The sequence below is a fragment of the Spinacia oleracea genome, chromosome 4, assembly GCF_020520425.1.
Source record: "Spinacia oleracea cultivar Varoflay chromosome 4, BTI_SOV_V1, whole genome shotgun sequence".
Lineage (NCBI taxonomy): Eukaryota > Viridiplantae > Streptophyta > Magnoliopsida > Caryophyllales > Amaranthaceae > Spinacia > Spinacia oleracea.
In genome coordinates this window covers 17,398,868-17,412,571 of record NC_079490.1, presented here as the reverse complement: position 1 = coordinate 17,412,571, position 13,704 = coordinate 17,398,868, and the positions used below count along the sequence as shown (strand labels likewise).

General features: G+C 27.8%; 2 long non-coding RNA genes across 4 annotated transcripts; both read left to right on the top strand.

The window, feature by feature from the left end:
- The first annotated feature begins 5,292 nt into the window (after positions 1 to 5,292).
- LOC110777807 (uncharacterized) lies at positions 5,293 to 6,237 on the top strand. The gene is made up of 2 exons (XR_002530583.2): positions 5,293 to 5,874; positions 5,995 to 6,237. It is a non-coding gene; the product is annotated as an uncharacterized lncRNA (long non-coding RNA).
- A 2,230-nt stretch (positions 6,238 to 8,467) lies between these two features.
- LOC110777808 (uncharacterized) lies at positions 8,468 to 11,911 on the top strand. 3 transcript variants are annotated; one of them, XR_008918805.1, is made up of 4 exons: positions 8,468 to 8,653; positions 8,743 to 8,832; positions 9,882 to 9,942; positions 11,187 to 11,911. It is a non-coding gene; the product is annotated as an uncharacterized lncRNA (long non-coding RNA). The 3 variants fall into 3 exon arrangements; XR_002530584.2 differs by having other exon boundaries at positions 8,469 to 8,653; positions 8,756 to 8,832; XR_008918804.1 differs by having other exon boundaries at positions 8,471 to 8,832.
- The last annotated feature ends 1,793 nt before the right edge of the window (positions 11,912 to 13,704 follow it).

Genomic DNA, 13,704 nt, shown 5'->3' with positions numbered 1-13,704 from the left:
GAGAAATGACACACATTGAAGTTTTGATAGTCAGTATGTATAGTGATGTTTTATTTGATTTCTTGTTGAAAATGGATAATTTCCAACATTTCAATAATCTCCCCTCGTGTAATTAAGATGGTTTATTGGTCAAAACTTCCACCTTTAAATCTTTAATGTCCAACTTACTTGTTGAATACGGACTAAGTATTTTCAAAAGCTATCATCATAGGTTCAATTATTCGATAGTCTCTTAAGATTATGGGCTACTCTAAAGAGTAGAGACTAGAGAGAAATACTTACAAAGAGTGTAAGTGAAATTATGTGCGTTCTTAGTAAACTCGTAAAAAAACAATTATAACAATGAAGAACTATTAACCATATTTGTTTTTAATAACATTAAAAATAAAATTATTGTCCTCGATTATTTTGACACTCTTAAGATCATGAACATTGAAATATTTTCGTAAGAGAAAAAAAAGTGTCAATAATGTTCTTATTCTTATACTAGACACGGAGATAAGGATAATAATGTTCCTTCTCTTATAGGGTTAACAAAAATTAGGGTTTTTTTAGGCTGTAAATGGTTAATTTTTCGAAAATTTGGTTATTTTCGACCTTTTTTCTTTCAATTTTGTTTTGTTTTTGTGTTTGATCTCAATAAAACTACTTTCAGTGTAGTAAATACTTCTATAGTGGGTTTGTACCTAATTTAAACTACAATCAGACGGAAATCATGTTTAATTATCACAACTACAACAGATCTATAGGCCCCCTCATCGAAGAAGGCAAATCGCAACGGTATAAAAAGAGTAGACATAATGTTCGATATACTACGATTATAATTATGGTGAAAGGAAGTTTTTATTTGATTCGATTATTTATGTGTTTGTTAGATCCAAATCTTTATGTACATCAGTACATGTGGTATGGCGGTTTATCATTGAATTATTTTGATTATCAACACACAAAAAAAAAAAACTAGATGCGGAGGTTGATTTTGGTACACTTCTATGTGCCAAAGTCACTTTGCTCTCGTAGAACAAAGAAAATTGTGCTCTCGTAATAGGTACCAAAACCACTTTACGGTGCCTTTTGACTTAACACTAAATTATTTGTTGCAACATTGAAGGCAACATATACCCAAAGTTCCAAATCCAACAAAAGCATCGGTAAGGAATAACTTCCTGGATAGCTAATTGAAGAGGTTAGAGGTTTTAATGAATCAACAAAAACAAAAGGAATGAAAAACCTATCCCACATCGGAGAGAGGGAAGAGTAAGGGACGGCGTACTTCTATAAATATTCTTCTCGGCTCTTAAAAAAGGGCTAACCCGTCTTGTCAGGGGTGCGTGGCGACTCGCTAATGAACGTCTAGTGAAGGCGGGTCGTGCCGACACCACCTAACGAACACACATTATTAAGGCGAGTGAGTTCCCTACCCTACTTAGGTAGGACTTACCCGTCAATTTTTGGAAGCTCCTTTCAAGGAGTTCACCACCCTTGCTAATTCAAAGTTAACTTTTATTGCATTGCCTAGTTTTAGTGTTTTGTATTAGAAGTTGTGACAAAATGACTAATAAAAATTAAATTTAAGAAAATGGTTCAAAATATTTACAACAATCCGAAATATAGGGATATATATTATTCATGTGATGAAGGTTTAAATAGTAATTATTAATTGAAAATATTATTTCTATAGTCACATACTTTTTTCTTACTCTATAGATGCTAGATGGTCACTACCAAAGACAAAAAATAAAGGACTTGAATATGCTAGATGGTCACTACCAAAGACAAAAAATAAAGGACTTGAATATTTATAATGATGTACTCCCGCCGTCCAACATTAGTGGTTACACTTATCTTTACCTTTGCACAAAGTTTTAGGTGACAAGTGATTGTTTGGTTATCAATTGTTATTTTATTGAAAAAGTAGATGTGATAGGAGTTAGTGGGGTATTTTTTTAATTGAATGAGAGAAGGAGTGGGGACCAAAAAAAATTTAGTGGGAAGAGAGAGACAATATAATAATTGTGGGGCCATTCCTAATTTAGAAGTGTAACAACTAATTTGGGACAAAAGAAAAAGGAAAGTGTAACAACTAATCTGGAACGGAGGGAGTAATAAACAAATATGAAAAGATTAAACAACAAAAAGGATAGTTTGAAAACTTAAAAAGTGAACGATAAATTGAGTTTCACAAAATGACATGTGATGTATAATTGAGAAAACTAATATTATATTTTTGTAATTCGTAGCAATACTTCAATTACCGTCGATAATAATACTCAAAACTCTATAAATTAAATGTATAACATGGACATACATTGAGATATCAAATAAACGGAAAAAGAAACATAAATCGTGTTTTGAGTGATTAGGATGAGGAGGGAGCTAGTTAGGCTTATATAATAGACAAATGCTAATTATTTTTTGCTAACAAGCTTATTGAGAGGTGATTGACGTGAATTATGAGTTAATTAATATAATGTTAACCCTAAATATAGATTAGTCATAAATTATGATTGCAATAATCATAAAGATGATTGAATTTGTGTAATTTGGTTTTGAATTGGAAGTTATAATTGATTTCATTCGGGCAGGATTGGTTATTGTAGTTTTTATGAACTTATAATATGCAATTATGCTTTAATTTGTGCTTAGTTTGCGGCAATTATCTTAGGTGTAACCAGATTTGAGGTAATATTAGCTAGAGATAGTATTAGGCCCTATTCTTTTTGGCTTAATTTCAGTTTCAGGATTTATTTGGCAGTTCAATTCAGTTCAGTTCAGTTCATGAGCATTCAGTTCAGTTCAGTTCAGGAGCATTCAGTTCAGTTCAGGAGCATTCAATTCAGTACAGTTCAGTTCAGTTCAGGAGCATTCAGTTCAGTTCAGTTCAGTTCAGGAGCATTAAGTTCAATTCAGTTTAATTCAATTTAATTTAATTTAATAATAATAATATATTATTATTATTATTATTATTATTATTATTATTATTATTATTACTATTATTAATATTATTAATATTACTTACGGAGTATATTATTATTTATATTATTGTATTACTTATTATTTATATTAATATTATTATATTATTATATTACTTATTACTTATTATTTATATTTATATTATTGTATTAATTATTATTTATATTTATGTTATAATATTACTTATTATTTATTATTATTATTTATAAATAATTATTTATTTATAAATTAATATAATTTATTATTATTATTATTAATTAGTTACGGATTATTAGTTATTAATTATTAATTAGTCTTTAGTTATTAGTTAACAATTTTTATTATTAATGATTATTTATTAATAATTAATTATGATTATTATTAATGATTATTTATTAATGATTATTTATTAATAATTATTTATTAATAATTATTTATCATTTATTATTTATCATTTATCATTTATCATTTATCATTTATCATTTATTATTTATCATTTATAATTTATCATTTATCATTTATCATTTATCATTTATCATTTATCATTTATTATTTATTATTTATTATTTATTATTTATTATTATATTTATTATTTATTATTTATTATTTATTATTTATTATTTATTATTTATTATTTATTATTTATTATTTATTATTTATTATTTATTATTTATTATTATTATTTATTATTTATTATTTATTATTTATTATTTATTATTTATTATTTATTATTTATTATTTATTATTTATTATTTATTATTTATTATTTATTATTTATTATTTATTATTTATTATTTATTATTATTATTTATTATTTATTATTTATTATTTATTATTTATTATTTATTATTTATTATTTATTATTTATTATTTATTATTTATTATTTATTATTTATTATTTATTATTTATTATTTATTATTTATTATTATTATTTATTATTTATTATTTATTATTTATTATTTATTATTTATTATTTATTATTTATTATTTATTATTTATTATTATTATTTATTATTTATTATTATTATTTATTATTTATTATTTATTATTTATTATTTATTATTTATTATTTATTATTTATTATTTATTATTTATTATTTATTATTTATTATTTATTATTTATTATTTATTATTTATTATTTATTATTTATTACTCCCTCCATTTCTTTTTGATCTTCCTGTTTCTATAAATGTCGTTCCTATTTGATCTTCCTGTTTCTATTTTTGGACATGACTTTTTACCATAAATTTATTATTTATAAATTATTATTTATTATTTATTATTTATTATTTATTATTTATTATTTATTATTTACTATTTATTATTTATTTATTATTTATTATTTATTATTTATTATTTATTATTAATTATTTATTATTAATTATTTATTATTAATTATTTATTATTTACTATTTATTATTTACTATTTATTATTTACTATTTACTATTTATTATTTATTATTTATTATTTATTATTATTATTTATTATTTATTATTTATTATTTATTATTTATTATTTATTATTTATTATTTATTATTTATTATTTATTATTATTATTATTTATTATTATTATTTATTATTTATTATTATTATTTATTATTTATATTATTATTTATTATTTATTATTTATTATTTATTATTATTATTTATTATTTATTATTTATTATTTATTATTTATTATTTATTATTTATTATTTATTATTTATTATTTATTATTTATTATTTATTATTTATTATTTATTATTTATTATTTATTATTTATTATTTATTATTTATTATTTATTATTTATTATTTATTATTTATTATTTATTATTTATTATTTATTATTTATTATTTATTATTTATTATTTATTATTTATTATTATTATTTATTATTTATTATTTATTATTTATTATTTATTATTTATTATTTATTATTTATTATTTATTATTTATTATTTATTATTATTATTTATTATTTATTATTTATTATTTATTATTTATTATTTATTATTTATTATTTATTATTTATTATTTATTATTTATTATTTATTATTTATTATTTATTATTTATTATTTATTATTTATTATTTATTATTTATTATTATTATTTATTATTTATTATTTATTATTTATTATTTATTATTTATTATTTATTATTTATTATTATTTATTATTTATTATTTATTATTTATTATTTATTATTTATTATTTATTATTTATTATTTATTATTTATTATTTATTATTTATTATTTATTATTTATTATTTATTATTTATTATTATTATTTATTATTATTATTTATTATTTATTATTTATTATTTATTATTTATTATTTATTTCGGTAATATATTCTGTTAAGTTAAGTTAAGTTAAGTTAAGTTCAGTTTAGTTCAATTCAGTTCAGTTCAGTTCAGTTCTGTTTGGGAGCATTCAGTTCAGTTCATTTCAGTTCAATTCAGTTAGAGCTGATCATGGGCGGGGTAACCCGCCAAGCCCCGCCCGCTAAAATAGCGGGCTTGGACAACATTTTTTTAAAAAAATCAATAATTGGAAGGGCTAGGCCCGACCCGTTAATAAAAATGGGCGGGTTACGACACACAAAATTTATTAACGGAAAGGCCGCTTGACCCCTTAAATTTAAATAACATATTTAAAATACTGATTGGTGTCTTTATGTCTTACAAAATTCAAAGAATACAGACATAGGAATTAGAAAATTAAAAACTAAAAAAGAATATTCTAGAGTATGTAATTTCCTAAAAGAAACCCTAAAGGCCTAAACTAACATTTTCATTTCACAAAACAACCGTCACTTTCTAGTCTCCTACTCTCTTACCTTCTTCATCTTCTTGCTCACTACACTTACTCCATTGCTTCTCCATCTACGAAGCTACTCACGCAGACCTAGAGACGGCGAGCCATATTTCATCGCACATGTAAGTTCAGGCCTAGTAAAGTAGTTTTGTAATTTTGTTTTATTCATATTTAACTTATTTTCTGGTTTAGATCTCTCTAGCCTAGTAAAGTAGTTCACTCCAATCTTACTTTTGTTGTAGGTCACGAAAGTTCTTGGTAAAGATAATGTTGAAGCTAGATGGACCATAATTCTCCTTGAATGAGATGATGGATGGATAATGTGTTGTTTGAACACCATGTTTTACCTTCTAATTAGAGCTGTCGGTTGTTCCCCTCTTTTTAATGAAATTTGCAGGTTGTTTATGAAATACCAATGGTTGTAATTTGTCTTTGAAGTTGGATGATTTGCTTTTTTATTTAACTTATTTCTATGAGGTTTGGTACTTTGGTCCCTGTTTGTTGCACTTTTATTGGTGATAAACTCTATTGCAAATTTCTAGTAGGTACAACAGGGTATAATTAATTAATTACCAGTGATACAATTGTGAATTTTACGTTTAATTTATGACAACTTTTGCTTGGAAAATTTATCTATTACACTTTCACAAGCCCGTTAGCCCGTGGGCAGCCTGCATTTTATTTACAGGGCGGGTAAGGGCAATAAATATGTTATTTAGCGGACGGGTAAGGGCAACAATTTTAAGCCCGTTGGACAGATTTTTGGGAAAGTTGCCCGTCCATTACCCGTCCAAACCCGCAAATGATCAGCTCTAAATTCAGTTCAATTCAGTTCAATTCAGTTCAGTTCAATTCAGCTCTAAAAAACAGGGCCTTAGTTTTCGCTTGATGTGCGCCATTTTCCAATCAAATTATGTCAAACTGATTAATCTAATAAAATTAGAGTTAACCTACTATGTATTTTAGTTGATTGTATTGTTTTTAATTCACATTTCCTCCGTTTGGAAATATTTGCAATGTTGGTCACTTTCACGCATGCCAATGCACAATTTTGACTGTTAATATCTTAAATTCTTTTCAAGCAAAAATTATAAAAGTTGATATTATGAAAATACATATTGAGACGAATCTAACAAAATCTCACATGACTATGTTTTATTTGACATATAAATCACTAACAATAGTCAAAATGAAATATGTGAATAATGCAAAATTACCAAACGATGCGAGTATTTATGAACAGATGAAGTAGTATTTTTATTAATTCAATTATTTAATTAATGGTAAAAGAGGGTATAATAATCTATTCAACAGGGGGACACCAAAATTACAATTACTAATTTGACCTCAGGTGTTCCCTTATAGAATAGAGATGGTGGGATACTCCGTATTATTTTATAAAAAAATAGAAATGAAAGAAGAGATTGAGGTATTTTATTACTTACTCCGTCCCTAAATGTTTTTCCCATTTCCTTTTAAGGTGTTCCAAAATGATCTTCCTGTCCCCCCCCCCTTTATTGTATTTTTAACCCTGTAATTCTATTGGTTTATCAATAAAAGACTATGTAATCTCATTGGTTGGTTTAAGTTTGGATGGATTAATGAGTTGACACTTTTATTCACACACACACACACACACACACACACACACACACACACATATATATATATAGGACCAGGTTTTGGTGAGAACCTCCCTTATAATGAGAACCTCTGATAGTTGTTGGATTAAAACAAAACGGACGGAAAGTAAACATAAGATCAAGAAAAGTAAACACAATATTGACAGAAAGTAAACACAAGATCGGAAAAAGTAAACACAACATCGAGTAAAAGTAAACACAATATAATCAAAAGTAAACGCATTATCGACAGAAAGTAAACACAAGATCAAAAAAAGTAAACACAACATCGAGTAGAAGTAAACACAATATAATTAAAAATAAACACAATATCGACATAAAGTAAACACGATCAGATAAAGTAAACACAAGATTAGAAAAAGTAAACACAACATCGGATAAAAGTAAACAAAAAATAATGAAAACTAAACACAACATCGACAAAAAGTAAACACAACATCAGAAAAAGTAACACAACATCAACAAACGAATAAGAACTAAAAACCCTAATTTCACTTGTTCGGAAATAAAAATTGAAAAGGGGATTACCTGGGCAACGGAAGAAACGAAAAACAAATCCCAAAATATGAATTTAGAAGAAGAAGATATGAGAAAAAAGGAGGAAGAGATTGAAAGAGAGAGAGTGAGAGAGAATTCGCAGGGGAGGAGGGAGGAAGAGAGAAAGAAATTCTGAAAATTGAGGAGTTGGGGGGAGGTCATTCAACGCGGGTCAACTACCATTTTATCCTTATTAATTTCGAAATTTCGGGTAGCTTTATAGCCATTAGATTCAATTGATCGACGGCTGAGATTAATTCTCAGTTCTCATCTTAAGGGGTGGTTTTCACCAGATCCTGATTATATATATATATATATATATATATATATATATATATATATATATATATATATATATATATATATATATATATATATATATATATATATATATATACACACTCAAATGAGAAGGGAGCTTAAAATGAGAAGAATGAGAAACAATATCGTGCGTTGGTTATGGTCAGATCTAACAGCTCTTACACGTCTATCTACCGCGTTTTAGTAATGGCAAACCTGTAAATATTGAAAAAAAAATATGAGAAAATTTAGCTGCTCCCGTTTCTCTCTCCTCGTGCTTCTCTCTCCTCCATTTTCGCTCGCTCTCCTTCGTGATTCTCTCTCCTCACTGCTACGGTGCTACCTCTCCTAACCCTGCTGCAACCACCGTGCCGGCACCATCTCCACGCTTAAAAATCGATGTATTCGAAAATTATGGACGGTAAATTAGCCTTTTCATATTTATATGAGTTTAGGGTTTCTGTTGAGGCGATTTTTGTATAAGTTTTTTTCTTAATTCTTGACTTACAGTTTTCCTTGGTAGAGAAATATTTGTTGAACGATGACAAAATCCAGTTACATTCGACGGAATATGGTTTTCTAACTTTGGTTTGGCGCTAGGTAATTCGAACAATACATTAATCAATTTTTTTTTGTTGATTTGTGTTCTTTTCTATTCGTGTTAATTTTAGATTTGTGTATTTAGGGTTTGCCTTCGAATTTGGGTAAATTGATGCTTTAAGAGAATATCATAGTCATATTTCATCTATTGAGAGCACAATTGTGGTAAATTGATGTTTGGTGCCTCCATTGAGAAGAACTGACATTCTAATTTGTGTTTCTTTTGTAAATTTTAGATATTCAAGTAGTTTTTTCTTTAGTTTATTTCAAGGATGTATTTTGGGGATGATGCTTTCCGATGTACCGTTGCCATGTGATTCTCAATTTCTCTCTTTTCTTTTATAATGCTTTTATAAATCTCCAGTTTGCAAATTTAGTATATTATCCCAAAATTAAGCTAGTGAACTCAGCACAAGTCAATCTACCTTCCTGAAACCTTACATATCAACTATCATATGTCCTCTCTTGAATTGAATAGTTGGTTATTATGCAGCATATAATAGTTTTAGGGATTGGTTGTTCGATCTACGGCTACCTCCCTAAAGATGGAAGTGGTAGTTTACCTTGTCTTTTAAACTTCATGTACTTGCATATATTATGTTTGGACTACGGTGTCTGGTGTAGGTTTTTCCAATTGGAATTACATTGTAATCTCTAAAATAAATTAAGTAAGCGAATTGAATAATACAAAACCCCATGTTCTTTATGACAGAAACTTATATTGCTATATTATATTGAGGTATCTGGGTGACTAATGAGCACAACAGAGAAGTCACTAGCTATCTTATATGGGATTATGGTTATAGTTAGATACTATTTTCTTTATCTCTTATTCTCCCTTTCAAATTAGAGTATGATTTCTGGAAATCCCGCCCGTTTATTGGTGCTCCAATGCATTTTTGTTATTGGAGTTGTGAATTAAATTCATATCTCCTCTGTCCTCTCTATTGAATTGCATGCTCTTCACTTAGCTTCATTATTTGTCTATGTGTTCGTTTTATTTCTCAGTCTCCCATCACCAATTTTTTTTTTATTCTTTCAACTTACAGATCTTGTTCGTCCATATCAATGGATTTATCATCTTCTACAGTGTAGGTGGGCTAGCCCAAGGTAACATCACAATTTCCTCTTTTTTCATTTTCTTTCTTCTTTCAAATTTTGGATATCTAGGATTTTTAGGTTGTATTTATTTGTAGTTGAATTTTATTGTTTGATTTTCGTTATTTTTCATATTAATGGTTAGATTTGTCAAATTCTGAATTCACTCTTTATATTAAGTTTAGATTTTTAATGTTGAGTTGAAATTTGTGATTTGTTCCCTAATTTATTTATTTATTTTCATTTTTGAGTACTCTTGAAATTTTGTTCTTTTCATCTTAATATTCGGTCACGATGAGCAAAATTTTAAAATCGAAACTATAATATTTGCTCATTTAGACACAATGAGCAAAAATTTAAAATCGAAACTATAATATTTGCTCATTTAGACACAATGAGCAAAAGTTCGGTTTTCAATATTTGCTCATTTAAAAACAATGAGCAAATGTTTAAAATCCGAACTTTAATATTTGCTCATTTGAAAACAATGAGAAAATGTTTAAAATTTGAACTTTAATATTTGCTCATTTAGACACGATGAGCAAAAGCTTAAAGTCCGGATTTTAATATTTGCTCATTTAGACACAATGAGCAAATGTTTAAAATCCGAACTTTAATATTTGTTCATTTAGACGCAATGAGCAAAAAATTTAAATACAAACTATAACATTTGCTCATTTAGACACAATGGGCAAAAGTTTAAAGTTCGGATTTTAATATTTGCTCATTTAGACACAATGAGCAAAAACTTTAAAATCCGAACTTTAATATTTGCTCATTTAGACACAATTAGCAAAAATTTAAAATCAAAACTATAATATTTGCTCAATTAGACACGATAAACAAAAATTTAAAATAAGAACGTTAATACGGAGTATTTTGATACTCTGTTAGTCGTTGACGAAGTATAAAATATTGTTATCTATGCAATAAGGAGTGAGCACAACTAAACTCCAAAGCAACTAAAATTAAGCATAAAATAAAAACTATTAATACTAATTCATGATGAGAAGCCCACTCTTAAAATTCAGGTACAAAAGATTAAACAACCCTTCAATCCTCAAGCCACATGTGATAACACCAGGCGTAAACATCATAGCCGCCTGGCTACAAAACTTGGGCCCTACTGGCCTTGTAGGAGATTCTAGAAGAGTAAATTTTACTGTTATGTCAGGGACTTCAACGGATTGTCCTCATGTTAGTGGCATTGCTGCTCTTATCCATTCTGCTCACCCAAATTGCCTCCCCTGCTGCAGTTAAGTCTGCAATGTTGACAACAACAGATGTAACTGACCACTATGGGAAGCCAATCATGGATGGAAATACTCTGTCAGACCATTTTGCAATCGGTTCTGGACATAGCAACCTGCTAAAGCGTTTGTACCTGGATTAGTATATGATATCAGACCGGCGGACTACACCACACATCTGTGCAGTCTTTGGATACACAAGGTCTGAAACATGATACCGATTTACTGTCAAAGCCGTATACTCTTTAAGCTTGACTTATCTGCCTCTAGATTGCTACAATGATCCATATGGTCGTACAATATCCAAGCTTGTAGAATAACCACCTTCTGATGTCTTTACTGTAAAGTAACCACGCCCTTTCATGTCATCGTAGAAGGGCATGTAAGATTGGCAGTCATGATCTCAGGTCTACCTTGCTGCTGTTTTTTTGTCAACTTGGACCAGTGTTGACTTCTGGCCTTGTTGGTTCTTATGCCGTTGATGTTGGTCTGTTGGTGCTGTAAGTTTTCTGGTCAAGTGATGCATATTAGCTTAAGTTATCGAATTATTTTGATTTACTTCTTCTTTTTGGTTTTTTCTTCGTTGATTCTATTTAAAAAACTAGCCTACTAGCTCAATAGGTAGAGCATTATGAAAATGCACAAAAGATGTGGGTTTGAATCCCACGTAGGTTAATCTTTACTTTGTGTATTGTTTTATTCACTTTTGGGTTAATGTTTTTTACTTCTTATCCTTTCATGTTCTTTTTGGGCTATAATGTTTTTTTTGGTAAAACACTTTATTACCAAAAAGGTAGAAAATAGCAGAATCCAAGCAAAGAAACAACAAACAACAGAAAAGGGTGCACAGTCCGCAACCTTAACAACACAACACAACTAGCAGATGCGAGAGAGCAACCAGTAGCACAAACAGTGATAATGATATATCTGGTTTGAAGCAGTGTATATAATACGGAGTACTTCGTATATCTAATGTCCTTTTAAACATAGAGTGCATGGTCAGGCTAATTCTTTCTATTGATCAGGGTTTCAGAAGTCTTGGGTTTACGTAGCAGCTCAGTTCTCATTCATGTTGATGTTTCAATCACGATTTGTACAGACTCAACAGTCGAGATTAAGACTGTGTGAGTAGCCGAATAGATGAGTACATATGTCATAAGACGACCATTTTTATGTCATAAACAACACAACATTAACTCAAAGTGTGACTGGTGAATGGTCAAATTTGTGACTGACTACAGAAGCGAAATATAATGATTCTTAAACCAAGAGCAGCAAAAATCCGTTGGATGTTGATAACAATAATATGTTCATTGTAGAAGATCAACAATTAGAAGTGGAAGACAAGAAAATGGGCAAAAGAAAAAACAACATTCATGGAAATCAAATTATATCTAATTTTATTTAGTAGCTTGCCTCCATTAAAACCATCCATAATGCTGCCATGAGCTCGTCAAGTTAAACAAAACACAAGCAGCACCAGAAGCATCAAGACCACATGAAGCAGCAAAACCCCAGCAACACAGGCCACTGATATAACAGAAGCACACAGATGCACCAGCAGCTACATTGCAGCAGAAACAACAGTGCAGCCTAAAAAACAACAATGCAGCAAAACACCAGTGCAGCAGAAGCAACAGTGCAGCCTAAAAAACAACAATGCAGCAAAACACCAGTGCAGCAGAAGCAACAACTTCACCAGAATTAGCCTGCAACACACCTGTAAGAACAGCCTGCAACAAACAAGCAGTAGCATCAACACCTAAAGAAAAAAACCAGGCCAAACAAACAAACAACCAAGCCAAAGCAGTAGCTCACCAGTCATTTAGACACAATGAGCAAAAGTTTAAAGTTCGGATTTTAATATTTGCTCATTTAGAGACAATGAACAAAACTTTAAAATCCGAACTTTAATATTTACTCATTTAGACACAATGAGCAAAAATTTAAAATCGAAACTATAATATATTTGCTCATTTAGATACAATGAGCAAAATTTTAAAATCTAACTTTGATATTTGCTCATTTAAAAACAATGAGCAAATGTTTAAAATCCGAACTTTAATATTTGCTCATTTAGACATAATGAGCAAAAATTTAAAATCGAAACTATAATATTTGCTCATTTAGAAACAATGAGCAAAAGTTTAAAATCGAACTTTAATATTTGCTCATTTAAAAACAATGAGCAAATGTTTAAAATCCGAACTTTAATATTTGCTCATTTAAACACAATGAGCAAAATTTTTGCTCATTTCTTATACTTTACACAAATGAGCAAATATTTTTGCTCATTTCTTATAGTTTACACAAATGAGAATTTTTTTTTTGCTCATTTCTTATATTTTACACAAATGAGCAAATATTTTTGCTCATTTTTTATCATTTACACAAATGAGCAAATTTTTTTGCTCATTTCTTATAATTTACACAAATGAGCAAATATTTTTGCTCATTTATAAAATTTTAAAGTTCGGGTTTGTTAATATTCAAATTTTTTGCTCAACGTGCCTAAATGAGCAAA